The sequence below is a fragment of the Macaca mulatta genome, chromosome 5, assembly GCF_049350105.2.
Source record: "Macaca mulatta isolate MMU2019108-1 chromosome 5, T2T-MMU8v2.0, whole genome shotgun sequence".
NCBI classification, from domain to species: Eukaryota; Metazoa; Chordata; class Mammalia; order Primates; family Cercopithecidae; genus Macaca; species Macaca mulatta.
The window spans coordinates 104,096,780-104,115,137 of record NC_133410.1 but is presented as its reverse complement, the minus strand read 5'-3'; the positions used below and the strand labels follow the sequence as shown (position 1 = coordinate 104,115,137).

General features: G+C 37.9%; 1 protein-coding gene across 8 annotated transcripts in view; it reads right to left on the bottom strand.

Moving 5' to 3' along the window:
* Nucleotides 1–18,083, bottom strand: part of BMPR1B (bone morphogenetic protein receptor type 1B) — a 395,286-nt gene extending 377,203 nt beyond the window's left edge. For 2 of the 8 annotated variants that reach the window (XM_078001799.1, XM_078001793.1), the window contains exon 1: nucleotides 17,746–18,083. The gene's annotated coding sequence lies outside the window, so the exon portion shown is untranslated. 8 annotated transcript variants of the gene reach the window in all.
* Between the last annotated feature and the right edge of the window lie 275 nt (nucleotides 18,084–18,358).

Below are 18,358 nucleotides of genomic sequence, written 5' to 3'. Positions count from 1 at the left end.
GCTGGGATTACAGGTGTGAGCCACCACATCGGTCAAAGGCGATTAATTTCTAACCGTAGTAATAATATTTGAAACAGATGTCTATCTACTTTCAAATTCAAACTGGATCACGGTTTACACAGTTTAATAAAACTTTAATTAAGGCTCTGCAGTAGTGTAAACTGATCATGTCATGCAACTAAACACTTGCTTAATATTAAAATCTATTCAAGCTTCACTAATGCTAAAGTTAACCAGACATTTCATAATTCATCCAAGGGAAAATGTCATTCAAATTAATAAAAACATAAAATTTACCCTCTTATTTCACTACATAAACTTTTTTTTAGAAGCAAGCATTTGAAATAGAGATGGAAATATCTTAAATTGGAAAAAAAGGAAAGGAAACAACTTTGTTTCTAAAGAGCTTCTTTTTTGAAATTAGGCACTGATATTTCAATATGAACATTTTGCGATCAAATAATTTTGGGGCTTAGAAACATTTAATAAGAAAATAGTTTCTCCTTAAAATTGATTAATTAACTGTATATTTTCCTCATTCTGTTTTAGGAGGACAGTCTCATAGCGCAACCTGGTAAAGTAAGCTGAGTGCCAATGCCATTTAAGACATCTAAAAATAAAGAACAAGAGTGAACATTTATTGAACAACTATTATATGCCAGGTATTTCGTGTAATTCCCACAACATCCTTACTGAATTGGTATTCTTATTATCTTCATTCTACAGATGAGGACACTGAGTGGGAGAGCTGGAATACAAACTCAGATATCTGCCTCGAAAGTTCAGTATAGAACCATGTACACTAGTTTTAGTCAAAATACAGAAGAGAATTTTTTTTCCTTTTTCATGTCCCAGAATGCATTTTTAAAACAAATGCAACAAATTATACATTTAAAAAATTCTAAGGTTCCTCACGTACTTTAAAAATAAAAATTTCTACCATTATGAAAAAATAAAGATCAGAACCATACAAAAGAAAGTCAGTTAATCAACACTGACCAAGCATCTTTTGGGTTCTATATTCCATTTTATAAAATATATAGAAAGAAACAAACAAGTTTTGACATTTCATACAGCTAAAACTGTGAGGATAGAAGTACACCAACAATTCAGGAAACTAGTAATTACAAATTGATTTTGCAAGAACAACAAGAACAGAGAAGAGTACATAAGAATGGAAGATAGTGCAGGCAGAGAAAGGGAGGGACTGAGTCAAATGGAATGAGATGAACAGAATATTTTCCCAAAGTGAATTATGAATCAGGTTCCAAAGAAAGAGAAAAGCACAAGAAGAAAAAATTCATAAATAAAACTTATACATGTTGGGTATAAAGGTTATCCAATTTTTTTTCATTTTTAATCCAACTTCTAAGAAAAGAGTCCACATAAAGCGGACTTGCCTTAGTCTGTTTCACATTCTTTCTCATTTCTGATTCAAGGGTTTTATTATCATGAACCCTAATCCATTCACTATGGACAAGAACATATTTTGTATTACTTAAGAACCTCAAATGTTTTCCTTAAGAGCAAACAATTCATGTAAAACAAGCAACTCTGCAGTTTTTAGTGGAGGCTTCCTATTTTATACTAAGAGCAAATGCTCCAAGATGAATTTCTAGGGGCTTTGATTATCTGTCTTCTCAACCGTATTTTAGCTAGCTTGATAAATATAATTTTCCTGTTAGCATATACTGACGGGCCATAGGGCAGGTTGCACAGAAGCATGATGAGATTAAAAATTTGGTATAGGTTATCTAGAAAACACCCCTGAAATCCCCACACATATAAAAATAATAGAGTTGACTGCTATATGAAAATATAGTCTCTTAAAAAGAAATTACTAATCAACCTGAAAATAATAAGCATGTATCAGGTTTCCCAGACATTTTCAAGAAATCTGAACATTTAAACAATCAGAGAACAGTATGAATAAATAATATTTTAGGAAAATAATACAACGGGCATTAACCTTTCAAAGAGGGAACCAGTTCAACTGCATAACACTTTAACCTGGTTCAGTTTTTGTTTTCATATTACCAAGAGTTTTTAAAAGAGACTTCCTGTGGGGAGTCAGAGAAACAAAGATAACCGATGAGGTACGCAGGGAAATTATCCCTTATTGATTAGTGAAAAGTTGTAATCACAGAGACTAATTTATCGTGTTGCTGGCAACCTCTGCATCTTTTTTATCTCTGGTAAAATTAGCCATTATAATCTAATACAGTCAAACATGAAACCGCATCTGACTTCTGAACAAAATCATTTCAACAACTGCATTAAAAGTTCTTAGCAAATAATTCTAAGAAAAGAATACAGTATTTATTGTGGCAGAATTATTTTCTACTAACCAAAATAATTTACGACTCCCAAGTAATGAGTTTATTCATAAAATTGTGTAAATGGTACTCTGTATAATTATTAGATTTGTAAGTATCAGTCTCATATAAAGAATTACAAAATCTTAGAGCTGAAAGGTTTAGAAGGGACTTAAGTCATAAACACTCCCTTCTGTCTCTGAAATTCCAAAACCACCAGAAGAAAAAAGGTACAAAGATGAAACAGTTATGGTACCTTGCTCTAAAGGAACTAATGCTATATGCTACTATTATTAACCAAGAAAAGATTTTCCCATTCCAGTTAGCCAATCTTCCATTTTAAGTGATCAGCCCAGATTCTAGATCATGACTTTTCCTGTCTCTCAACTGTACGCTCTTTTCTACATTCTACTTGACTTCCTCTCCTGAAAAAGAGAACAGATGTAAAATGCTAAAATAAGAACAATAAATGTATTGAAACATATTACTCTATCTCATCCATTACTGTGATGAAAAATTACAAACAAAAAATTATTTGACCTGAGAAATGAGAACACAAAGAAGATTTGAATTATATGAGATTAAGAAAGTTAAAGTAAAAAATAATCAACTAGTCCTTCCTTATTATATGGTTTCATAATACAATTAAGAAGGGTCATTCGATGATTTAAATGGCAGGTAAAATTAAAACAAATAAAAGGAAATACCCTTGACATGCATAACAAGCCTCCAGAATACACAAAGTCACAGAACAGAGGTCGCATCGTTAAATCCAGTAACATAATTTTAAAATAAGCTGCATCATTAGTGAAGCAAACATCTGATTATTTATGTTCAACATAAATATAATTTTCCATAATGGAAAAATTATATTTTGGAATCTAAGGAGTCACTAAGGAAGCTTTCTATTTGTTACAAATTATACTATATCTTATTACATTTTTGCAATATTTATATTCCTTTGGAAAATCAAGTGGTGACTACTGGATTAGCAAAAATATGTTCATTTAACACAGAGATAGTACCTGTAATATCAAATATTTTAAATATTAAATATTTTAAAAAGCAAATTTGCTATTTTACTTTTAACATCATTTTAAACCTTGCTTTCCTCATAACTCCTTGGCTATATGTAAAATATATGTTTAATCTAGTTATTATGGAAACTAAAGATTTCTTTTGTACAGTAACTCTGCCTCAGCTGAACTCCACTGTCACAGCCAGTAGGCCTTACTGCATTTTGCTCTGCAAAAAAAAATAACAACATCATGCTGAAGACAAAGGGGAGGTCCTCTCTGGAAAAGGTTTGTGAAGATATGAAGCCAGCTGGCTGGCTGGCAGACGATGACAGTATGGGCAGGCTGCAAACCAGCCTGGAAAACTGCTGCAGTCATTTCATTGCCATCCACTCTGGTGCATTCTGATAAATCAAATCAGAAGGATAAAGTATAGGTAATATCCCTATTACAGATGATGACTAGAGTCACTAAAATATTAGAGAAAATTTAATCACAGGAGTTACAAGATGAAACTCTTCTTGAAAGTTTTTACTGTGGTGTTTAGTACATACTTTCTGGTCTTCCTGGTAATTTAACATCAATCCTCCATCAAGTCATACAATGAGTGTATGTCACGGTGCTTCCTTCAAAATAATTTTAAGTTTAAAAATATCATTTCAGATATTATCAACTGATTTCAAATGAGTCTTTTTCTTCATCTTGCATCCCTCTACCCTTAGCAAGTTACCTGGGCTATCCAGTTCCTCACATTCACTAAAATGTCACTGTAGTTAAGACAATATAGGGATCAAACAGAAAAGTCAATATTAGTAAATATGTGGTAACTTTGCTCTAAAAACACATTGCCAGTACTCTCTGTATAGAAATGTTATATAACTGAAAGGGTAGAATAAGGGAGAGTACATCATTTAAAGTTCAAAATATATTTTTCCATAGATTTTAAACATTGTCTCTCTTTATCCACCTCTCTCCTCAGGATATGATCAATAACCCGTCTCTATCTTGAAGGCTCTTTAATTATCAACCTTTGTGCTCTAACAGCACCTTCCACATGGAATTACCATCTCATACAGCTGTCACACATGTCTCCTTGCCTCAGGGGTCTTTCAAGCTCATGAACCACCAAGGCTGATTGTCAGTCATCTTTGTTTCATCAATAACCAGTAGAATATCTGGCTCTAACAGACCTCCAACATTTGAGTATGGATTTAGAAGCAGAGGGTCCTACATTAGAATCCAGCACTACAACTGGCTGAACCTCACTGTGCATTAAAATCTTTCATCTGTAAAATGGGTTGACAGTAACTACTATCTTCAATGTGACCGGCCTAGCACACTGCCTAGCACATATAAAAGAAAACCACGGTAGCCTCTTGGGTGGGTGGGTGTGTGTGTGTTTTCTGCTGTTACTTGTATACAACTGCATTTCAACCATCCACATTAAGTTTAAATGTCACCTCTTTTATCCACAGCCCCTCATGTTTCCCTAATTTTGTGTTGTAATTATTTCTTAGCAATCTGACAAATTTCTAAGGTCTGTGTATGCTCAAGTATAAGGTCACGGAAGAATTTAACACATATAATCATGGGAGGGGGTCTAGCTTTTAATTTTCTTTTAACAGGGGTAATCATGTCTCGGTAAGTTAAAACTTGTGTAGATCCTCAAGGGAGAAACCAGTCAATATAATCCACTGGATTTTTTTTAAAGCCCTTGACAAGGTACTACCACAAAAGTTATTATAATGAACTGAGTCATCATAGGATTCGATGAATTTTTACTGGAGAAACAAAGACCAGTGAAAAAAGGAATTATTTTGGCAAGAAAACCATAAACAGGGAATGTGCTGGAAGTAGCCTTAACATTTTTATAAATGATGTAAAAGAGGAAATATAGATTAAATTTTCCAGGTCTGCAAAAGACACTAAGTTTTTCCAGCATGTGAAATGCCAAGGCAGTGGGATAACCTACAAGATTTCCAAAACTTTATGAGTTACTAGGGGGAAAAAATCAAATAAGATTCAAATTGGAAAACTATAGGGTTACTGTACTTCTCAGGATAAGGGCCTTAGTTATCACAAAAAGGAGCTAGAAGTCACCTCTGGGATACTGCATTAATAAGTTCCTGCAGCCAAAAAAGCTAACAACGGCACAGACATCACTAGAGAAGAGAAAATATGGTTCTCATCTTATTTAACATCAGAGTTCATCTTTACTTGAAATACTACATGCAATTTCTGGTCTTACATAGAGTAGCCCTCCAAAAATATCTGCTGCTGAATAAAAAAAAAAAATCTATAACCTTGCTTTCACCAAAAAAAAAAAAAAAAAAATAGAAACTGAGGAAAATTCAAAAAAATAAAAATGAAATAAATGATCAGGTGAACCATAGGACAGCCATATAAACAAAAACAAAGATCAGCATTCTTTCAGTCTAGAAAGGTGAAGGCTGCAAGGAAACATTATAGATGGGAAGACTCTACATACCCCATAAATGATGGACAGCATGGACAAAGCAGAGTGCTAAGGACATGCTGCCATACTTCAGCTAGAATACCCACTTTGGTTGAGGAGAAATATGAAGTGAAGAAAAGAAGGTAAAATCTAATCACTTTCCAAATATAGCAGTTTCACTAATGGCTGAGCACTGTGGTTTAGATTGAGGATAACTAAGGTATTTGGAGGACTTAATAGCAAATTTAAAAAGTAAAATCATAAAACACCAATTCTAGTCTTCCCTAATATATTCATTACCTAAAGACAGAATAACAGACTGAATCAACTTCACATTTCATGTTCTCAACAACTTCTCATTTTGTCTTTCCCATATTAGGTCTACTTGTGCTCTGAATTATTTTTTGTAGTGTATCATCTGTGATTTTTTTTTTTTTTTGAGACGGCATTCCACTCTTGTTGCCCAGGCTAGAGTGCAATGGCACAATCTCGGCTCACTGCAACCTCCGCCTCCTGGGTTCAAGCGATTCTCCTGCCTCAGCCTTCCAAGTAGCTGGCATTACAGGCTTGTGCCACCACACCTGGCTAGTTTTGTATTTTTAGTAGAGATGGGGTTTCACCATGTTGGTCAGGCTGGTCTTGAACTCCTGGCCTCAAGTGATCCACCCGCCTCAGCCTCCCAAAGTGCTAGGATTACAGGCATGAGCCACCCGCCCAGCCTTAACTGTGAATTTAAACATCTTTCTCTTTAGAGCAGGACTAGATCATCTCTTTTGACACACTTTACAATATGGTATCAAAATCATTCATGTTGCATAAATATTTAATAATTCCATTTGTAAGAAAGACATTATTCACAAACTACAGATATAAAATATTATTGTTAAACTGCATTACACCTTCCAGGTTTAGGACAGATAAGCCACAAAAGGAATTTAGAGGCTCATGGTAAGCCAGGGTGCATACAAGTATGTTTGAAGAAAAATGTTTAAGAATGCATAACAGCTTTCAAACCACAAGTATAAACACATGAAATTTCAAATAAAAGCTAGAAAGGTGTTGATGAAAACCTGTATAATGTAATTACAGATTTTTGTATATCAAAGAGATTATATAAAGAAATAAAAAGTGTCTAGATCTAAGTAATATCTACAATATATTTTATATAACACGTCTGTGCCATTTTTAGCTATTTTTGCTGTGGAAATACATTCCTTTGAATGTTCAAAACAAACATTTCATAAAAACATTTTAAGTGAAACTACATAATCAAATAAGTGATTACATAACAAAATAGAAATGTATCTCGCTCTTATTAGTTTACAATGTTACTAAAATATATTAAGACTATGCCTACAAAATATCAAATCATCATTCCACTTACTCTAACTTCGTAATTTCCAATCAGAGAATGATGGAGTTAGTAAAGAAATACTCTTGATATTCACAATAAAAATGAGTGGGTTTTTTTGTTTTTTGTTTTTTGTTTTTTGTTTTTGGCTCAGAGAAAAAGCAGTTACATAAAATAGCGTTTTTTGATTAAGCGCAAACGTGAGAAAAATAGGAAAAAATGAAAAGGGAGGGAAAAATCATAAGGTGAGGAGTAAAAGAGAATGCAAATGAGCATTCCTGTATTGTTAGGATTTGGGGAAAAATCACTGCAATTCTGATACTCGGATTGTGGTAAATAAAGCAGAGTTTTGTTTTGTTTTGTTTTTTAAGGAGAAGGTGAGTTTTCTCTTTAAATTGTCAAGTCTGAGCTATTCAAGAAATAAAGACATTAAGTTACAGTCCTTGTACCAAGCATATCAAATACACCCCATGCTAATCACAAATAAATTTTAACAGCTAAAAAACTTGAAAACTGAGTTATTCAAAACAATTTTCAATGTTTTTGTGGCTCTGTAAATCAAGAGACTGCAATTAGAAGAAAATGAAGAAAATGTAGTACACAAAATCTTTAATGTGGCTTGAAATATTCTGTATTTCAAGACAATGTATTTATAAGAAGTTTTGGATTATCTGCCATTTTTATAAATACCTTTTTTTTTAGTAAGTGTCAAAAGTCAAATCGTATGAAACATTTTTTGAAAGAAGTTCATTTATATATGGCTGTCTATCTCAGTCTTAACAGACTTCACAGAATGCTGAAACGATAAAATTTAAATAATTTTATGTTATTGAATGAAGAATTTTTATAACTTCTATATTTAAGGAGGAAGAATATAGTATCCATAAATATGCATAATTATGGGGTAGGAAATACATAATTTGCCTACAAAAATCACAAGAGTTTGATGACTGAAGCAAGGAGTGAATCGGGTCCATTGAGAATTACTAAGAAAAACATAATCAAACATAAATGCCACAGCATACAAAGATCATTTTCCAAATTGGTTCCAGAAATAGCTCCTAGGTTACCATGAAAAGCTAATTTAATTCAATTAAACTATGTAGTATGGTTTTTCTCTTCAGAGAGGGTTTAAATATTTTCATTTGCTACAGATGTTAATGATAAGTATTTAAAGGAGTGATTGATTTAATCTTGAGTGAGATGCAGATTCAAAGCTGTTGAATAAGGACTTTTGAATGAAAACAACTTTTACTGACACATATACTCTAACTACTAGAGCATCCATTATGTATGAAGTACACAAAGTAAAGCCCCTAACAAAAAGGACTTTTGTTTACATTAAGTCCTGTCATATAAATTCAATATTAATTCCTACTCAAAATTATAGGACAAGATAAAATATTTAGAGACAATGTTTGTTCCCCCATATTAGTACATCACTAGAATCCAACCTCGAACATGCAATGGTGGGAAAAGATTTACAATTTAAAATGTAAATAGTAGTTAAGCTAAATTTATTTTGGAATAATTTAGGTTTCCCTGGATACCTTTTCCACGTTAATCTCAACATTATATAAATTCATTCACAGTCACTCACGATGAGTAAGTAATGCCTCCACAACAGCCTGGTCGTGGGTTCTTCTGAGTCCATCTGGCTTTTGGCTAGAAGACTGGAATGACTCATAAAAATGAAGCAACCTGAGGTCACCTACTCCAGGTCTTTTAAACAGAATTGCCAACTGCTTACCAGGTGGTTCCAATTTCCAAGAATACTTAAAATAAGGGAGAAACTCATTCTAGATACACCATTTTATTTTTATATTGTCTCTGGCCACAGAATTTGGTAAGGAAGGAAGCTCTTTTGAAATGTAGATTACCAATCATCTGAGGGCCAGAAATCACTGCATGTCTTGGATTGAGAATATTATATAAATAAAGTCAAGTGAAAAAGAAAGGAAGAACACAAAACCACAGTATATTATGCTCTCAATTCAGTAAAGAAAAAAAAGACCCAAAATGCTAATGGTGGCTACTTCTGTGTGGTTAAAAAAAAAAAAAAAAAAAGTGACTGATTTTTATTTGAGTTCCCTGTTTCCCAAGTTCACTTCAATGAACACTCTTTACAATTACAAAAAATAACAATAAGTAACTTTTTAGAAAATATTATACACAGTAAAGCTCATGCTCAGTGAGCTGCAGAGGCCCAGTATGTACTCACAGGTATAGGGCTGAAAGTTTTTTACTGGGTAGCGAAGGAAAGCATTCATTTTTACCTTTAAAAAGAAAAAGAGTTTTTTTAAAAAAAAAAAAAAGACAGGAGCTGGTTTCCTGTTCTATGATGAGTGAGATAACTGTAGGAACAACCCCTGGCAGTAAGAATGATCCTTTCATTTCAGGAGATAATAAACTGGTGAAAATGTTTAGCCAATTGTTTGTATCAATTTTTTTCCCCTAGTGAGTTCTGAGGAACATTAATTCAATGATATACACAGGGAAAAAATACAAGTCCCACGGTCAAATACCACTTTTGGGGACTGTCAATATTAATGCATGTTAATACAACAAAGGCTCAGAAAGGGTTGCATTTAAAAACATCAGAAATTGCCAGATTTCATTATTTACTTGCTTAGCAAACACTTCTGTGGTGTTTACTATGCACCTGTCATTGTTCTAAACACTTTAAAAATCAAAATTCTAATCCTCAGACAGCCCTATGATGTAAATACTGTTATTGGCATTGACATTTTACAGAGGATGAAACAGAAACACAGAAGGTGCAATAACTTGCCCAAGGTCTCACAACTAGGAAATGATACAGCCACGATTCAAACCTAGACAAACTCCCACAGTTAACCAGGAGGCTATGCTGCCATCCATGAGATCCCTCTTGGGCTGCACACCTAACATTCCATGAAACCACTGTTCCATGAAACACACTGGGAAAACAAATGAAATCAGGTAAAACATACTGTTACACGTAAATTCCTCATCTGGATTAGTCAAATAGCTCATATTACTTCAAACCCCAATTTTTCATTTACTGTGTGACAAAGTAGAAGTAACAGTGGTGTTAGACCTTAAAAAAATTCTAGAATGTAATTATTAAACAAGAGAGGTTTGATTAAATTATGTTCCCTCTCTGTTGGCATTTAATTTTATTAGGCATCACAATTCAAACGAATATACTCTCAAGTGCCTCTTAATTTCCAGAGGTTTTGTGTGGCAAGATTATTGGCCCAGTTTTCTTCTTCATGTCTATCAAACGTTTAAAATAGTCTAAGAAATATAACGAGCAGGAAGATGAGGAACTCTGTGATCTTTAACTAACAGATTACACATTAAATACGTTTCAGAATGCATACATCGATGTAGATGGAGTCACTGATGCACGATTAAATTTAAAATGAAAGTCACAAAATGATATAGATGATCTTATTTTCATTTAAAAATACATAGCAACGCATAAGAAAATTCCTAAGGGATACACACACATATACATACATACATATATACAAAACTATTAATTTTAGGTAATAGTATAAAGCACTTTATTTTCTTAAGGTTTATATGAAATTCTAATTTTCCTGCCAAGATTTATTGTTTGTGTCATCACTGGGAAAAGCTTTTAATATTCAAATATTAAGAGCCTGAGTAATAAATGCAGCTTAACAAAAGCCACTTAGACATGCCCTTTTAGCTGCTTGCGATCCTGAGTAAATGACAGTCTCTCCTATTACTCTCTACTGCTGCACCTGTTTATTTTTTAATAGACCTAATCACAAACCTAAATTGTAACTATTATGTATAGTTGTTTATTTCCTGCTCCCTTCCCAGCCCTCCCAAACAGTGGCAAACATCCACCTTTTTGCATCCACAATGCCTAGTACAGTGCCGGGTCCTATACAGTGAATCTATAAAGATGCACTGTGTTTGTGAAAGAGTGAAGGAAACAAAGCACGTGGATAGAAGGTACACAGACTATCAAGTCACGAGATGTTCTAATAAACTGACTGACAGTATTTATATAAGAACTTAGGTTTGTGCATCATTCTGCATGGACAGAAGCATATAATCTGGGGTGGAAAGCAGATGTCCAAAAGAGGTAAGGGAGTATGACTGTTCTCATCAATCCAAGAAAACTTCAAAGAAGAGGCTTTCAGAAGCTGAATCAACAGAAAATAGGGCTTTAATTGACAGAGCTCCTGATAAGCTGAGGGGATTGATTTATAAACAGACAATGTAAAAGGGTGTGGGCAGGAGTGGAAAAGAACCCCAAGGGTACTGCAGAAAATTCAGGTTAGTAAAAGCAGGGAAGTTATTCCGGAGATTACCAGAATCTGGAAAGATAGAGTCCTATAGAGAAGGATACCTTGGGAAGAACAATGACTTTCAGTGTAGGAATACAGGCAGCCCAAACTGATCTCACAGAAAGGGAGCCAAGGAAATAAATACCCTCACTCCCCACCCTCCCTCTACTCTCCTGCTGTGGCTCCCCAGTGACCTAAGATTTTAGAAGTCAAAGTTGTTCATCCAGGTTATTTTCCCTGCAGAGAGCACAAGGCAGAAGGGCTGAGAGTGGTTCTGGAGAGGCAACCAAAATATATCTGACATAGAAGACAATGGTAATAAGAAGTTTTGGCAAAATGGGGCAACACACAATGTACAGATACAGAAAAAACTCTTGACAAATTGAAGAGGATCAAAAGAAACCATGGAAGAAAATTACTAAATACATAAAAATGAAGCGATGCCACAACTGTTGGCAAGCCCATTTGAGCATTGCACCACGTTCCATAATAAGGGGAAAGATTTCAGGATAATCCTCCATTATGTGGACTATCATGGCTAAATGTGTATTGGAAAACAGCAGAATAGTAGCTTGTTTCAGAAAAAAGAATTGATGATAATTTAATACATTTTATAGATGGTCGTAAAGTATACTAGTTAGATAAAATTCACTGATTTCTATCAAGAGATTAATTTAGACAAAGGCACCATCATTACAGACTTCCTTGGAATCATTTTAGATTCGTAAATCATCAAATTAACTAGTGACAGATGTGTCTGTACTTGTTTAAGTTCCTATCTATCTAACTGCTATAAAAATGACTAAAATGTTTATCTCAAGACAGCCAGGCAAGAAACGTTATAAACAGATATATTGGATTGTATCTTTTTCCTTTAGCCGATAACTAAATACAATCTCCAGAAAAATCATTTCCAAACTTGCTACTTAATATCTTCCAAAGCTGATGCCACATGCAGCCATATCCTTGTTGAAAGACAGGAAAAAATAAAATTAGCTGAATCAAAACTACTGGCCTCTAAAAGAGTACATCCAACAGCACTACACAACTATTTACTGAATGCCTACTACATCCTAGCACTTTGCAAAGGGGCTGGAGTACAATGATGTGTAACATCCCGATCTAACAATGCAGACTTTACAATGAATTCTTTCAAGAAGCATCCAAAGATTTCAAAGCTGAGGGTTAGAGGAAAATGACACTCAGACCTGATTAGAGGAATTCTGCCTTGCTTCCCCTATTTCATACTGGCAGACTTCACCAAAAATGAAGTGAAGAGATGCTCATTCAAGGATGCTCACCACTCTGCTTTTCAGAAAGAACCAACCATCTCAGTGTAGTCCAAGAATCATCTCCACTCACTAAGAAGCTTACCGCAATACTTCCTAGGACATACTATACGCTCTCACGTGGAAGAAGCTTGCAGCCCATGAGATATTTGAGATGAGGTAAAGAGGTGATATCTGGGAACTCTAAGAAGGTGCTGAGGTCTGAAATTCAAAAGTAAAAGTAACTCTTGAACCAGTGAACTGCTGCAATGTAGATCCTGGCACATCCCCAGCCCCCAGCCCCAGAAAAAAAAAGATGATTCAACTCCATGATTCTTCTATTCCATGATAAGAACAATGTCTGATCAGCCTCTCAAGGTTCCACCCTTGGGCAAGCCAACAAACCCTTCACCTACATCATTTTCACAGCCTCCCACATGGCCTTATTCAGGCACTCTTGCTCACACTACGCACAGACACGCTAAATCCTATTTGTTCACTTCTCTGTTTAAAATCCTCCAGAGTGTTCAACAGAATATACTTTGAATAAAATGCATACTTCATGCCATGAACCTCACCACCTCTGTGACCTCATTCCTACCACTTCCTCTAATTGCCTGAGTCCAGCCTTCCTGGCCAGTGAGTGCCTAGCTTGCTACTCTTAGAGACAGCCCTAGTGCGTCCTCTGCTAGGAAGTTCTTTCAGATCTTCATGGGGTTGGCTCTTTCTTCTTACTCAAGAATATCCTTACAGAGGCCTCCCTTGACCATCTCACATAAAGTAGCCCAGTCACATGCTGTCATATCACCCTGTCCTGTTTTCCTAACGGCAAATTTCACTATTGGAAATAATCCTATTCTTGTGTTTGTTTATAGCTCATTGTGTTTTCACTCCCTAGAAGTTCAATGACAGCAAGGATCCTGTTTCTCTTATAGTCACAGTGTCCCCACAGTGTATAACAGTGCCACACAAAGAGTGTAAAATGAATGTAATTAGAATATTGGCATGTAAGTGGATGTCCTGAACATCATGCAAACAAAGTATTGCCTGATGTAAATTATACATTATCCTTCTTACTACTGTGATGGGCTTTAAAAATACCCAGAAATAACATAACAAATTGTCCTTTTTGTCTACTCCTAAATCTTGGCTTATTTCTCTCTCTCTCTGTACTCCATCCCTAAGAAGTTTTATTTTCACTCAACTTAAATTATTAAGTCAATATAAGTGACTTTTTAATCTACCTTTCTAGCCACAACCTCTCCTTTCCCTGAATTCTGGCCTGCCTATACATATCTCAACAATTCTACTTCAATTTCTGCCATCACATAAAATTCAGCATATGGAAACCTGAAATTATTAATAGTATCTCTAAGGCAAAATCAGTTTTTCCTTCTGTCCTTAATACTTTTACCAACCATCCTCCGAATACCCATATTTAAAAGCTATAAATGATCCTGATTGTGAAATTCAAGAACTGGAAGAGACTGGAGGACAACAAGTAAAGAGGTCTTCAAGCTTTTTTAAAGCTGTGTTAGCCTTTTATAAAACAAAAGCTTACCAGGAAGTCTGATATGTAAAACAGATGAATTTGCAGTTGTTCTGGGAGTTAAACTGGTAGTCTCTGAAGAAAACTTCAAAAAGAACCACTAATCTGGTCCAAACTTCCTTTTTCTTCTCCCTAACCCCCTTCAACACACACACACACACACACACACACACAGAGAGAGAGAGAGAGAGAGAATTATAGAGCAGAAAATATAAGTCTAGAGACCTTAAATCTTCTTTGCAGGTAAGAAATAGTAATTCTGCCCAACACAGTTATCACCCAGAACAATGCCGACCACATAGAAACAACTTAGGAGTCAAGGTCCCAAAAGATCAGTATTAGCTCGATGCTTACATGCATCAGAAATGATTATCAGTTATTGCAAAGTTATACATTTCATGCATGGCTTTTACAGGGTGACATGAAATCTTCAGAGTTTAGAGTATAACTGCCAGCTTCTACTTATAGACATATTTACCCACTTCGAGTGAAAGAAGTCAAACATAAGTCCAGTGAAAATAACTGTGGCACCGTGAAAAAAAAGTAAAGTCTCAATTTCATAGCCATCCTCGCCTCACTTTCTATTTCTGAGCATGGTTTTCAAACTCTCTGGGCCTCATCCTCTTCAGCATTATTAACGTGTGTGATGACATGCTAAGACTCTTTCAATCCTAAGTCTATGATCTGCTATTACACTATTTTAAAGTATTTCCCTTGAGCTACTGCATCCACAAAGAATCAGTATCACAAGTTAGAGGCAATTTGGAAAAGAACCAATCGTCCTACATGGATTTCTTGAGTATCTATCATATACCAGGTACTGGGCTGGGCATCGGAAATTCAGAGAAAAAGAAAGAAGGGACACTGTCTCACCTCAATGAGACAAAGGCCAACAAGGAAGCGCCTAGCAAGTAACCATATAGCACAGAGGTGGACACCAAAAAGAGGGGCACTGAGAAGCCTGAGAGGCAGAGGCAGTGGTGAGGGGGCTTCTGAAAATCAGGAAGGCTCTGCTAGGTTGGAGTAGGTGACAACTGACTCTAGATTTGGATGATAATACGAGTTGAGTGCTCAGAAAGAGCTGGAGGAGGTGCTATATGTGGCAAAAGATAAGCACTGCCTTATATTTTAAACTGCCTTATACTTTTAAACAAATAATAGTAAGTCAGCATTTACTGTAATAAAAATACTTTATCAGGCCATCTCTCACAGTTCCCAAAGCTTGTGAGGAAAAATTTAAGTCAATTTCCTTTTAATAAATATTATTTAACGACTGGAACATTTTGAGAAACATACATAAGCAGGCCGTGGCAGCACGTCACTCAGGGACAATAATCTAAGAGCGAATTTCAGACAACCTAGCCTAGACTAAATGCTGGGCAGCACCTGGCAGACAAGGTGGCAAAGCCCCTATAAATAGTGATGATTCACTAACATGACATAAATCAAGATTTTAACTCACCAAAAACTAACATTTTGATTTAAAAACACAAATCAGTGCCATTAAACTTCATCAGCGGCCTCTAGTACATGAGTAATGAGATCATATCAACTTATATCATGTAACTAAAAGGAAAGGGTGGTTTTCTAAATGGTAATTCAGATTGGACAAATAACACACTGTATCAAGTTTTGTAGCTCTAGGCCATATTTTGCTAAACACAAAGGTACATTATGCATGACTAAAGAAAACAGTGAAAATCAGAGCAATTAATTTCCCAGCTATGTTTCCCATAAAGACATCACTACTATGATCTGATTATAACAAACTTTTTTGCACTGCACAATGATCTAAGTGTGTAATAACTTACATATTTCACTAAGATGTAATATCCTTCAAAACATCCTTATAATGAAAGTTTTTCCAAAAACATTATTGATCCCTGGAACGTCTCATGTTTTAAAACTACTGACAAATCCTTTACTATTTTCTTTACAGTTAGAAATAATTCTTCTTGATCACTAGTGTGTAAAGAGGTATAAAGTACAAAGACTGAATATTTTCTTAAATACTAACGTCCCAGTTGACACAGGACATTTCCCATAACTTGCCCAAAACAATAATTAGGAGAGTTGTCACTGGAATCCTAAAAATATATGTAAGAAAACAGATTCGTCAGCAAGAGATTTCCATTAAGTGCTTTTTCAAATTATTTGCAAACACTTTTTAGTGTTTGCAATGAACCCTCTCATTTCCACTAGAGCTTTTCGTGTTTCTTTGCAGAACTCAGGAACCTTTTCTCAGGTGGCTCTGCTTCGCTGCAGATAAGTTTGGTATTAACACATTATCTGTTGGAGGTAATGAAACGGCTCTCTTCCTCCGTTTTCTTTCACTGGCAACTTTGTGGCCGCTCGTAGTCACTGACCTCACCTCGGTGGAAAGGTGGCTAAAAAAACAGCAGTTCCTAATAACTCAAGGAAACTGCAGCGTTTCCACTCAGAACAAACAGCAGGACCCAGCTGGAGGGGTGTCCGCACCGCAGCGGACAACTTCCAAAGGCTCTTCTCCAACACCGCCAAAGACGGGGAAACACGGAGCCTGGGCAGAAAAAGGGATGAGCAGAGAGAAGGGCGCAGAGAGCAAGAGACAGGGGAGCCAGGAAGACCTGGAGCGAAAGCCTCTTGAGAGAGAGAGACACCAAAAGAGTGTGCGAGAGTGACAGAGCGAAGAGGATGAAGGGACAGAGGAGGGAGACACTGGGAGAGCCAGAGCAGGCGGTGGGAAGAGGGAGACAGACGCACGGAAGGAGAGAGAGACCGCGGGGAAAGGCAAAGGATAACAATAAGGAGAGGAAGGGAGAAAGAAGAGGAGGGAGAGAATGAAAGACCCAGAACTCGAGAGAGAGGCAGAGAGAGAGACAGAGAAGAGACAGACAACGGAAGCAAAGACGGAGCCCAGTCCGAGGAGCCGGGACCAGTCCCGCTGCGCACTTTCCCCCGCGGCAAAGCTGGGTCTCGGGAGGCGTCCGGGGCAGGTGGGTGCCTGCGGGTCCCGCCGGGGCTGGCCCTGGGCCCCCGCCCCGCCAGGCTCCCTCCCATTTCCCGGATTCCGCGACTGCCCTCAGCTCGCCCTCCCGCCCCATCCCTCCGCTCGCAGGTCCGACTCCCTGCCTTGGCGCGTCCCTCCAGCTCCGAAGCACGTGTCCCGCCCGCCGCCGCCGCTGCTGCCCCTGCCCCGACTCCTCGCCTGCGCGGGCACGAGGCCTCGGGGTCCGGGCAGAGCCGCCCGCGCACAAAGCCGAGGCGGCCACCGCCTGACCCCCTCCCCGCCGCCGCCGCCACCGCCCCACGGCCGCGCAGCCCGCCCCCTCCCTCGCGCGCTCCGTCCTGCCTGGGGCGACCACCGCCCAGCCCCGCACCCAGTTGCTGCCCGTCCCGCGCCACTCCTCGCTCTGCCCGGCTCCTGCCGGCTCGGCCGCCCCCCGCGCGCTCGGGAATTCGGCCACCCACAGGGGACGGGGCCCCGCCGCGCGCGCCTTACCCGCGGCTACGCTCCCAGCTCACGCGTCCTCGGCGCCGCGGTTTCCGCACTGCACTGCCCGGCGCCCCGCGAGGCCCCGCCGACTCCGCGCCCCGCGCCCGGCCGCGCCGTCAACTTCTGGCCGCCGCGGCCGCTCCGCCGCCGCCGCCACCGCGGGACTTTTTTTTTTTTTTTTTTTTTTTTTTTTTTTTCCTCTCGCTCCTCGGCTGCCTCTGGAATTTTTTTTTTTCACTTGCCCTCTCCAGCTCCCACTAGTGATTGGAGACTGAGAGCCAAGTACTTAGCGGAGGGATTACACTTCTCATCGCACTTGGAGCGGCCCCAGCACCGCCGCCTGTGTGCGGAGCGCGGAGCCGACTTGGGGAGCTGCGGCGTGCGGGCCGGAGGCAGCCCGGTTCGAGGGGTGCGCTTCCCAAGCCCGTTCGCTGCTCAGAGCATCCCCAAGATTTCCATCATAGGTCCTGTCCTGGTTATGTTTAAGAAGGTTTCCAGAAAACCTCCTGGTTTGAGGAACAAAGATTCGTGGGATTATTGTACCTTGAGAGCTGGAAAGGGCTCGCAGAGATGATAGAATGTCGTGGATTTCAACTTTTCAGGGCCATAGGCACTTTTC